The 13171-nt window shown below is 27.5% G+C and overlaps 1 protein-coding gene and 1 pseudogene across 1 annotated transcript in view; one reads left to right on the top strand and one right to left on the bottom strand.

Moving 5' to 3' along the window:
- Positions 1 to 13171, top strand: part of LOC118450134 (uncharacterized) — a 110422-nt gene that overhangs the window by 66205 nt on the left and 31046 nt on the right. The window lies entirely within an intron of this gene.
- On the bottom strand, positions 1914 to 2822 carry LOC146872078 (histone-lysine N-methyltransferase SETMAR pseudogene; annotated as a pseudogene).

The raw sequence follows: 13171 nt of genomic DNA, 5'->3' as shown, positions 1-13171 counted from the left end.
ACTTTTATGTATTCGTATCAAATGTTAAAACATTTAATACGTGAAATAGCAATTATGACTTATATATTTTTTAATATTTCTAGTATATATATATATATATATATATATATATATATATATATATATATAATTTTAATACATAAATAATTAATATTGACCGTTTAGTATATATATATATTTTATACATATATATTAATAATTATTATTTTATATATTATATAATATTCTGCTTATTCAATATTCTTCATTATTATCTGATATCCTTCTTTTGAAAAGTTCTAATACTGCAAAACAATTAGATTGAAAATTATCTTAATTATGATTGAAGACGTAAATAATATATTGTCTTAGAACATCAATGGTCAATCTTTTTTAGTAAGTAAAAGTGAAATGTTATACTAACTTATGCGATAATTTTGTCAGATTCTTAATATAAATATTAAAAGACTATCCTCAGTTATTAACGAACGTTCAATTTGTTAATTTCAATATAATCACATAGGTTTGAAGGGAATAAATACAAAGAATTCTGAAAAATTAACTCTTCACAATATCACGTAATTTTTAAATTTCATTTTTATATATCTACTTTTTAACAAATTTGATTTTATCTTTATATCCAAAATTGTTATTGTGTCTTAAATATACATTATGATTGGTATAGTATGATATGTAATTATATGTAATTATATTAACTAAATTATGATATGTAATTATATTAACATAAATAAGATTAAGATTTTTTTTTATATAATTTTTATATAAATAGTAAATATTGCGCCTGAAAGAAGGCTTCACTTTGTACTTTTGTAAGACCTGTACTTTCAAGAGGAATCGATCAGTAAAAAATGTTAATTGTTTTATAAGCCAGTAAGCATATTATAGCAGCATAAGAATGTTTCTTATTCAACTTCGAGCTAATAATTACATTAATGTAAAAAATTAATTTCAAAATTTTTATGATATTTAATGTAGAATTTATTTATAAAATATAAAAAGGCAAAAAAGAATGCAACAAATAATGTCAAAAGGAAAAAGAAGATGAAACTTTCAATCTTACTGAAAGTTCTATTGAGTTAGATAATATCACTCTAAATAAAATTGATAATTCGTTTCGAACATATTCTCTAGGTTTACTTTGACTAATACACATTCGCTCAATCTCGGAAGATCAACTAAAACTTCCCCATCTTAGATTGAGAAAGATGGGGGACAGAAAGTGTTATTTTTATGACTAAAATAACGTCACTCTTCTACCAAAAGTCCAGGTATTTTTCTCAGAGCAAGTTCAGGATTACTGACTAACTTTCACAAGTAATCGGATAAACTCTTTATTTTATGAACTTTTTATATACATTTATAAATATAACAAAAAAAATATATATATTGAATTTATTATTATTATTTATTATTTGTATTTCTTATTTTACGCATAAAAGTTTTGAAAAGTTTTGAAAAAACTTAATATTATATATCTCTTATTAAATTAACGAGTCTTTTTGCATTTAGTTACAATTCTATTTCCTCCTATTAATTACTTTTTATACGTTTAGAGATCGATATGATGGTAGTACCGATAAAAGTAGACGAAGAAATAAGAAATGACTGCTGCAAAAATCGTCTCGAGAATTGGTACATCAATCGAATAAGTGCTAATTGATACGCAATTCCGACTTCTTTCAATTTATTTATATTCATAAATACTTTTCTTTAATTGACATAAGAACTTTTTATTTTTATCATGTCATCCCTTTTTTAAATGCCAAATAATTATAAGTATGATATTAGCAATATAATCAATAATTTTTGTTATATTCATACACCTTAAAATAGATGGATCTTTCAGTACTTAGTTATAGACTTCGGAAAATTATATGAGGTATATAGTTAAGTATTCCACGGACTAACACCGCTTATAAATGTGTTAGTATTTTGCCACTAAGAATATGTTGTAGCGATCGGAATAAAAGGAAATGCGAGGATGTGATATCGGGCGAGTATGGTGGGTGAGGCACTACCTCCCACCCCAATACATTAATTTTTACCAAGGTTCGTCTTGCACAGTGTGGTCTTGCATTGTCGTGTTGCAGAATAACGCTTTTTCTGTTGACAATCGTCGGATACTTTTTGATTAAAGATTGGTTCACTCGATCCAATTGTTCACAATAAAGATCTGCAATAACAGTTTGTCCAGGTTTTGGCACTTCAAAATGAACACTTCCGCGTATACTCCACCAAACACACAGAAGCGCCTTTTTGGTATGTAAACTCGGCTTCGCAATACTTCGTGGTGATTCATTTGAAGAGAGCCACTGCCTTTTGCGTTTTGAATTATCATATAGGACCCATTTTTCGTCTCCAGTGATCAAGCGATCAAAAAACGGTTCTGTATGCTGCCGTTGAAGCAATATGTTGCATGTGATGAATCAGTTGGCTTTGTTCTTTTCGGATAGATTATGGGGGATCCAAACACCTACTCTGCTTATTTTTCCAATTTGCTGCAAATGTTCTTAGATGGTCGACCAAGGTTGATTAAGGGTGTTTGAGAGTTCTTCGATTATCTGACATGGATTTGCTCCCACTTCTGCCCTTAGCATATCGTCTAATGTTGATGATCTTCCTGATCGATAGGAGTCAGAGAGATTAAAATTATCGGATCTGAACTTAGATAACCATCTTTGGCATTTACGAACGTCTAATGCACTTGGATAAACATCGCAAATGTTTTTGGTCGCAACTGTTGCGTTACTCAACAAGCATTACTTGCGAAACTCAAAAAGCATACAATGCCGGATATGCTCTTCTGGTATCTGGCTGGCCATTTCACCCCAAATTGCAAAAAAAAGTCTAATATTTAATTATTTATTAGAAGTGAACAAGTCACAATAACCTTAAAATGTCTTTGACACGACTTCAAAGTACACAATGAGCTGACAAATGACAATCAAATATCGATATGCACAGAAACGACATTACTTTCCGGTCCATCTAATATATATATATATATATATATATATATATATATATATATATATATAATATCTCGAATGGATTATGGGAGGTGATAAACGAAAATATGTTTCTCTGTGAACAAAGTGATAAATCTTTATTTGTTAATTAATGCTTAGTTCTGATTAGCCTTACCTGTGAACAAAGAAATGACGATTAACGTTTATTATTCACACTATTAAATTTTATTTCTATTATCTTATGTATCTTCTTCTAGCTCTCATGTTACTTTTCTCTTCTATGTTACATTTCATATTGCCCGTTTCTCTTTCAAATCTTAACGACTCGATTTGTTGGTCACAAAAGAAATTGTAAATAATAAAGGACAATGGAAGGGCGGGCTATGAGACGCGTGGCAAATCTACCTGAAGAAAGTATACTTTCTTTACATTTATATATATATTATTGTCTACTCCTACAATTTTAATTGTTCCCATGAAATAGTAACTGAAAGAAATATTAATTTTTTTTTTCTTTTTTTTATCGTGTAACTTAAAGAAATAAGAAAAATGACGAAGAAGTGAAAATATATTTTTATGAAACAATTCAAAAATGGAATCATAACATATTATTGCAATTCTAAAATATGAATAAGAAAAATTGTTATATTTCTTTAATTGCTCATTGATTATTTTTAAAATATATAAAGAAGCAAAATATTTTTATGTTATATATTGGAGCATAAGACACGTAAGTTATATCTATTTATTGGATTTTTTTAAAAGAGTTCTTAAAGGTATTTTTGTCAACAAAACATTTCAGATAATATGTCAGAGAAAATATAATATGCATCCATGGGCCTTTGTTAAATAATTCTAATAACTGTAGCGATATTAATTCTAAAATGTAAAAATAGTTTTAGATTTGTTAAACTTAGATGTCACTTTTACCTGACATCTAATCATGTTATATTAACAATTTTGCTATCGAAAGTTTTTTTTAATCATTTACAAAATTAACAAGTACTGTCATTTTACAGTACTGTTATTTTACATGATACTGTTATTTAATATAAATATTATCAATCATTATATTCGATATACAAATTTATTGTTTTCAGAGAAATATAATAGTTTTTAAATGTATCATCAATACAGAAATAATTATTAAATGGAACAATGAAATAAAATATTTTTTTAATATAATATCTCATCGTCAGTTGATAAAAAAAATATCCATGATTGAAGAATCATCTGCGTTTTTGCGTCAATTGGTAAAGAAAATAATTTCTGTGACAAAGAAAACAAATGTGTAATGAAATTTCTTGATAAAAGATAACAAAAGCGTTATAAAAAAGTAAGAAAGCAAATAAAAATAAAAGATCAGACAACGTGAGAGATAAAAACAAAATTATAAGGAAGCGTTCTAAGAAAGATCGATTATATAAAATTTTATAAAATATATATAAATTATAATGTTAATCATAAGTAAGAAAATATATTAAAATTATAAATCATTCTGTATTAGATTAAAATTTATATTTTATGGTTGTTCGAATAAAATGCAAAATTAGGTAAGAATTGAGAGTCACTGTTCCGTTTCTCGCAAGTACTCGGTTGATCTGCTATTCCTATATAATAAATTTCCAAAAATACAAGTATCGAAGTTCCCTGGTGCGTTACTCCGGAGCCACAAGCAGAGAATTTGTTCCAGTAAATCTCAAATTTGCTCTGAGTTTTGTAAGTTCCCCTAGAGACCTTTTTAGGCAGAAAATGCCCCATAGCTTTTTTAATTGCTATAAATATAAACATTCTTGCTATCTTTCTCGATTCCTAAGATGGGATGCCTTCGTCGGCTGACCTTTTCCGAGATTGGGCGAGAATGTTATATTATTGGGTCCAAAGTAAAGTTTTTCAATGTGTTCGAGTCGAATTTTAAACTCATCTTGTGGGTGAAATTCGTATCTGACTCAATAGGGATTTCAACGAAGAAACTTCTTTTGTCGATTATTTGTTTCTCTTATTCGTGTTTTTTTTTTTTTATTTTTATAAATAAATTCTTGCATATATTAAATATCATAAAAACTTTTTAATTAATTTATTAAATTAACTTCATGATTGTCAGCTCGATTTTGAATAAAAAACATTTTGTAATATTTATTTGCATTAGAAATTATTTAAAGTTACTTACCGATAGAATATTTTATTGGAATATCTAGGATGAATATATCTGTAAACGTTGTCAATGAAGATAGTATTCTAAATTCATATATTGTCAATAGTGATAATCGTAAAATGAAATGAAAAAATAAGGAAACTATTGAAAAAGAAAAGAAAATTATTAGAAATTTTTCTAATAAATGTAGAACACTCAATGAAATTTTTAGAATAGTAAATAAAATCATTGACAGATATTGAGACCGAAAAACTTTAAAAAGTAATCCATGAAACGAACGTAAACGTAAAATAAATGAGTACACTGGTCAATAAATAATTCAAGAAATAAAACAAAATCGGAAGATATGTGCGGTAAACATCACTACTAAACTTAAAAATAATCTTAATAATTAATGTGTGCAATAGTACAGTGTGTAATTTTTTACGAACTGCAAGATACCATGGCAGAGTAGTCCGTAGAAAATATTTCGTAAATGAAGTTAATAGAAAGAAATGATTAGAATTTGCGAAAGAGTATGTCAATGTTCCTATGGAGTATGAGAATCGTGTTATATTTATTAACCCTTAATGCTCCGTTAGTTCCGCTATGGAAACATTTGTTCCCTAACTCCAAAGGCTCCGCTGCTGAGCCAAATGTTTTTAGCATGTGATTACGCTTAAGATGCTACGTTAGCTGAAGGATTAAGAAAAATGAAGTGCCACTTGACCTGTACCATAAAAGCAAACAGAAAAGGTATTCCAACAACTCTGAAGAAACCAAAATTATATGAAAAAAGGACTGTCGTATATAAACAAGAAAATACAATGATCTTAGCTTGGAGGGATAAGAGGATAATATCGTTATTGAGCAACTGGCATAATGCTGAAATGATAACTACTAGAAGATTTCTACGAGGTGGTACAATTGAAAAGTGGAAGTAATTGAAAAGCCAAGCGTAATTGTCGGGTACACAAAGTCGATGAGTGGAGTTGATCGGGCTGATCAATATGCCTTTATTATTACTTTTTGAAGAAATCGCTTAAACGGTGGCGGAAATTGTTTTTCTGGGGAATGGAGATATCAATAATTAATTTATACATTCTCTATAAAACTGTACAGCACAATAAAAATGAGAAAGCATTGACGGAGTTATAGTATAGAAAAATTTTAATCGATCAACTTGTAGGAGATTTTTGTCACGATAGAACAAGAGTTTCTACATCAATTTCTGAAATCAGACTAAACGAAAAATAATTCATATAATGAGAAAAGGTGCAAAGAGGGATTGCGTTGTATGCTCTAAAAGGAAACAAATGAATGGCAGACGTCAAGCAAGTGATTACTGTGACACTTGCTTAAGTAAACCCAGAATGCACATCGGAGATTGTTTCCAAAGATATTACACACAAAGATATTACATGGTGAATTACAGAATTTTAAATTTATTTTTTATTTACAATAGGAAAATGCATATTTATAAAATAAATAAAATCAAATGCATTCACAAGGACGTGTAATCTTTTGCGCTCAAAATAAGACTTTCTTTATCTCAGGCGTTCCGCTCCAAAAATGTGCCGGAGTTGTTGGTAGGCAGTACTAGAGAAACGCGCGGAGCGTTAAGGGTTAATGAAAGTAAATTTAACATATTTGGGTTGAATGAATGATATACTGTGTAGAGAAAAAAAAACACCGAATATGAGAAAAACAATTTGTAGGCATTCATAAAATATTTGTTGTACTTAAAGCAGGAGTTGGATATCTCCATTTTATCAATGATATCATGGACCATAAATTATGTATTGATAATTTAAAACAATATTTTTAAGTTAGTACAAATAAAATTGGATTATAGGACAATTATGTGTTTTTACGAGATAATGATCCAAAGCAGAATACATGATAATGGATCCTGTATAATGTACTAAATCAATTAAAAATCTTCCTACAGTCTTTAAACTTGGATGTTATAAAATATTTATGGGGTTATCTCGAAGAAAAAATTCGTGATTATCATATTTCTTTAAAGAAAGATTAAAAAAATGGACTCTTAGAAGTGGAATAAAATTTTTAGTATTAAAACCAAAAATTTAATAAATTCGATGGCACGAAGGCTTAAAACGATTATACAATCTAAAGGAAATCTCACTAGATACTAAAATTATAAATAAATTGCTATTTATTTATTACTATTAATTTATTACTATTAAGCATTAATTAAATTGCTATTTGTTTATTACGTTTATGTATTAAATTGTATAGTTTTTCTAGTTGCAAACGTAGAAATGTACGAATATTTATTACGTGTACATTTTCTGCTAATTTCTGAACATTTATAATCATAACAAATATAAATAAATAATTATTTTTTAATAACATTCGTTTTAGAGATTTCTAAGAATATGTATACATATATATATATATATTTTGTTAACAATTTTTTTGTAATAAATAAAGTTCTACGAAGTTTTTCTTCAAATTCACTGTTGTACGAATACTTTTCACGTTCACTGTGTATCGCCTGTATCATTTTTATTATCTAATTACTTTTTTTTTATAAAGGATAAAACGGAACAAGGTTATCAAAGAATGTTAATAGAGAAAGATAATCATAATTTATGCTATTACTGTAGTAAGAATAAATGATTAACATTATTTTATAAATCTAGATCAAGTTGAGTGAAATAGAAAAAGAGGTGAAGGTACAATTTTGACTTTTATTCGTGAAATATTTTTGTTTTCATTTATTAAGCTATATATTACTTCCAAAGAAAATATATTTTTATTTTTGTTTTCTTATTGCGAACGAACAAACATTCTCACAATTTTTAATCCTAAAGATTTATTAACTCATATTATTGGAAGACAATTTATTATAATTATAAGATTTATTTTTCGATATTTACTGTAAAACAGTGAGAACTAGGATAAAATTATTAATGGAATAGCGTCGGGTCAATACATACATACGAAATCATGACGGACATCACTGTCGAAGTAGTTTTAAATTCTTTATCATTTTTACTGATAAATCGTTTAATTTTGCATTTTTTATGATGGCGAGCACGATAAAATTTCAAAAACCTAGCCTAATCACTGAAATGAAATTAAAAATTTTAATCTATGGATCATTGCATCATTATCATTCGGTATATACTGATCGCAATTAAACATAAGTGGTAGAGGAGAAAGAAGCCAAATACTTTTAATCTTATAGTTTAGTAAAAGCTAAATTACAGTGTATTGAATAAAGAATAAATAAATAATTATTGGAAAAATTTGGTAAATAAAACGTAATTAAATTCGCCAGTTTCAACAAATACAAAATTTTACAAAACAAAAGATAAAACAGTTCGATTGTCCAATTAAAACGAATTATCTCTCGTCAAATAATTCTTGGAATAATAATAATAATATCTTATTATAATTAATAAATATGATAAATATAAATGCCTTACTATAATAATAAGACTTATTAACATTTCATATTGATAATATTTTTCAAAATAAAAATATTATTATTGCGATTATCTTTACTATTACGTTTGATATCAAATATATCAAGTTACGAGAAGACAATACTAGTTGCGAGAGAAATTATATTTCAATAATTTCAGGCTTCTCGATAATTGAACGATAATAAATTAAGGATAAAATGAAAAATTGTAAAATTTAGTAAAAAACAATTAACTCATATCGCTTGCGTTGTTTGTTTTTTTCTTTTTTTTTTTCTTTTTTTTTTCTTTAGATAACATTTCAAGACAGTAGGCTGATTGTTATTGACATATATATTAGAATAATGTAAGTTCATCCTATTCATAGTTTTATATTCGTATGGAATCCTACAAAGATCTAGACGAATGGATTTATTCACTTAAAAAATAATAGATCGAATTGTCTCTTCGTCAAATAATTACTCCTACTAATAATAATAATAATCCTTACTATAATTAATAAATATAACGAAAATAGTGTCTTATAATAATAATAATAAGGTTTATTATTATTGCGTTCTGATAATATTTTTGAAAATAGTAATATTATTATTTACGATTATCTTTGCGATTAAAACTTGATATCAATTAAAAAAAATTTATTCTATGACGATAGCAAGCGTATCTTGAATTTCATTTCATTATTTAATGTTAAAAGTATCATTAAATATAATACAAATGTAAATTATAGATTCTCCTTTGAAATGTGAATAAAAAAAGCATCAGTTATACCAAAGAAAAAGCCAAAAATCATTCTTTTGAAAAAATGTTTTACACTGAACGTCGAACGAATAATCAAAAATTGAGAAATGTCTATGTATGCAAAACCTAAACGATATTATTCGACAAAATTTGCGTATTGAATTAAATAAATTGTGTAGGTTCTCATCTGTCTCTTTTCCGTTTTCTTTTTTTTTTTTTCTTTGGAATATATCATTAAAAATGTCTGACTGTTTAATTATGTCAATTTGAAATTTATCTGCTTATTATTTAAATAATCTCATGCTACGCGATTAAATTCGACGTCGATAAATCAATGATAGTAAGAAACATTATAAGAGGAAGAAAATATTCGCGATATAATTAATGCATCACGCGCGTATATTTTTATTATTAGAAAATTTTTCAAGATGATAGTCTTAACTATTAAGAATTCAAAAGATTAACATATTCAAAAGATTAATGCAGATTTATTCTATACAACAGGTTATACGATATGTTAATAGAAAATTGTACATTGTGATTTTTTTATGCATTACACATAAATTTCAAAATAATGAAAAGTAGCCGAGTTATAAACGTAAGTTCAAGGTGAGATAGTAGGGACGGGGAGGGGGGGGAAGGGCGGGGAGAGTAAGTAGTAATAGAAGAACGAGAAAATAGTTTGAGTTTTTTAACGAAGTGACGAAATAGATTCTTTTTTGTTCGAGTGCTCTAAATATTCGCATTAACGTCGATTTTTAGATCTTTCATAATTTTGACGATCGAAGTGCAGATTAGGATTCGAACCTTTTTTTATCGTCACCATATTTTATTAAAGTTACAGCGTCTATGTGAAGCGCGATCAGGACTGAGAAGTATAGTAAGATCGGAAAAATTATTATGTATTTAGAAATAAATGCATATATTTTTCACTCTACACTTTAAATAGTCAAATGTTCGCGGGCAGATAAAATGAAATTTGTGAGTTGAAAAGAAAAATTTTGTAATTTTCTTAAAGGTATCTTTTAAACTGAAATGAAATTTATACCGTATTAGATCTTTAGATTTTAATCTTTTAAAACCGGCAATCACATCTTGACTTCCTTACAATATCTTAACAGAAAGTTTACCATTTTACGTTTAATTTCGAAAATAATGAAGGGAAAACTTTTTATAGCAAAATTGTTAACTGTTAAGTCTAAGGTAAGACGGCAAATGGTTAATCGGTAAGGTATATTGATATTTTGGAAATAATATCGATATAGAAATTTGAATTAGTTGACAAAAGCCATGAACGCATATTATAATTTTTCCATATGTTTTGTTGATAATAAATATAACAACTGAGGAAAATACATTTAAAAAATCATTTTGTAAACCTATTATCATTTATCTATGCCATAAAGTAGTTATGTAAATATTAAAATACATGTATTTTACTTGTCTCATGCTCTAGAATAAATCGCAGAAAAAACATCTTGCTTCTTTACATATTTCAGGAATGATAGCAATTGAGAAAGTGTAACGATTTCTCTTAGTCATATTTACGAATTACAATAACTATAGATTGATTAGAATCAGGGAATTCCATTTTTGAATTGTTTCAAGAAAATACATTTCCATATCCTCCTCGTTCGCTTCACTTTTGTAAGATACACAAAGAAAAATATTAATATCTACCTCTCTTACCCTTTCAAAAAATTATTTAAATTGTAACAATAGATAACAGCATTGAATAACATATAACATTGTAAAAAACAGCATTCATTTATAATAATACCTGAAGTTCATCTTTCCATTTATGGCGTTTCTGCCAATTCTTCATTTTGATACAATATTTTAAAATTGCATTTATTGTATCTAATTTCAATTATATTGTGTGATACCAACGACGTTAATGATAAAATTATATTGGCTATTGTATAACAAGAATTTATAAATCACATATATTTTTGGAAGAATCAAAACGATAATTGATTCGGGTGACATCATGCGGCAGTAACTTGTATTCTTTCACCGCGGCGTTCTAGCGCCATTGTTATTGGGGTACGTTTATTTCATAATTGCTCTTTTGGACCAAAGCTTCCTGACATATAGACATTTGTGTGCAGGCCACATTTGAATGTCTAACAACCCTGTTGAACGGGTGACTCGATCGAGACCAGGAGATGGGCAACTTTATAAGGATTATTATGGAAAATTAGCTATTTTTAAAATTCTGGTTTAGTATACACATGTAGGGATACATTATTCTAACAATTTTTCAATCTATTTTTGCTAATGCATATATTTTCTCTATTATGTTTGATTAACCTGAATTCCTAGAGGAGTTTTAGTTTTTATTCGGTATGTTTTTTTTTACTATGCTTCTTCATATATTTTTCTCTAAAATACTGACTATTGTATACATATATATATATATGTAACATATTAGATATCAATATGAAGTAGGAAAATTATTTCCTATCTTGTTCACGAAAAATTATATAACTTTTTTAGATCAACTCTATACTCTTGTGATCTATATGTTTGTTAAAAATCTACTTCAACGTTTTTTACTTTATTTTTATACATTAATTCCCTCCTTTAATAGGCATAAAAAAATTTTCTTTTAATCGTGTCAGCTCTTTAAAAAAAATAATTATAAGTATGCTATCAAGAAGCATATTTTTTTTATATTCGTTCGAACTTAAATAGTTGCATTTTTCAGTATTTAACTATAAAATTTGAAAATTATATGAGGTATTTATCTGAGTCTCTCGACAGACAAACGACGCTCATAGTTGTGTTACTATATGAGAAATATGACTTTGAAAGAATTCTATTAAACCATAATTTTTAACACTAAATTTGTTGGCGTAATTTCAGTCAAAGTGTTCAATTTCAATTAACTTGTTGCAACAGCTTTCTCCTGTTCGTCCGCATTTATCGTCATTCCCATCATTTCTGCTCTTCCAAATCTATCTGCAAACGTATAGATGAACATAAACCTGAAGATATTAAAAAATTCTTATCTCATTAATTTGATTGATTCATTTTGACTGTTTTTTTTTCTATTTTTTAGAACGAATTTTTCCATTCACCTCACATTAGTGTGATTGATGATTGATTAATGATTCTATTAGAAAAAACAATTAAAAAAAAAATATTGTAATCGAATATTACTTACGCATTTTACAATGTTATGACGTTATTTTTCTTCGTATAATCGAGCGACCACAAGATCGTTATTAAATCCGATTAGATAAAAAGTAATCAGTTCTTACATTTATGTCTCTATAATATGGTGCTCGTCAGTTCATTTATTATGGCTATTTCTGTTATAGCAGCTTTCAATTGATTCAGTTGACGTAGAATTTATTGTTTCACCTTGAGGAAGGAGCTCGTAGAAAATTACACCTTTCGAATCTCACCAAATGGATAAAAGAACTTTTTTGGGGTGTAATCCCGGCTTTGCGACAGTTGAAGTTCTATTACTCTACGTACTCGTGCCTATAAGGGTTTCTCTTCTTTGAGGTGTCTTTTATAGTTTCTGGTTGACTAATGCACGAATACGTGACACTATCAACGTTATATTAATTGTATTATCTACTAATGGGTTGTTCGGAAAGTAATAATGTTTTTTTTTGTGAAAATGATAGACAATTTTTGTATAATGAACAAATATTTTATTAAATTATATATTGGCCATTCTGGTACAATACCTTTTGCCGTCTTTCTGGTAGTAGCATGATTCCACGCTCATCAAATTTTTGGTCTTTGCTGGCAAAAAACTGATCGAGGTGGTTTTTGACCTCCTCATTCGAAGTGAAGGTTTTACCGTCTAAAAAATTTTACAGTGGTCGGAACAAATAATAATCCGAAGGTGCCGG

Source organism: Vespa mandarinia, unplaced genomic scaffold (genome assembly GCF_050613455.1).
Source record: "Vespa mandarinia isolate Hongniang unplaced genomic scaffold, ASM5061345v1 scaffold_57, whole genome shotgun sequence".
NCBI classification, from domain to species: domain Eukaryota; kingdom Metazoa; phylum Arthropoda; class Insecta; order Hymenoptera; family Vespidae; genus Vespa; species Vespa mandarinia.
The sequence above is the reverse complement of the archived record's forward strand: the minus strand, read 5'-3'. Positions and strand labels throughout refer to the sequence as shown.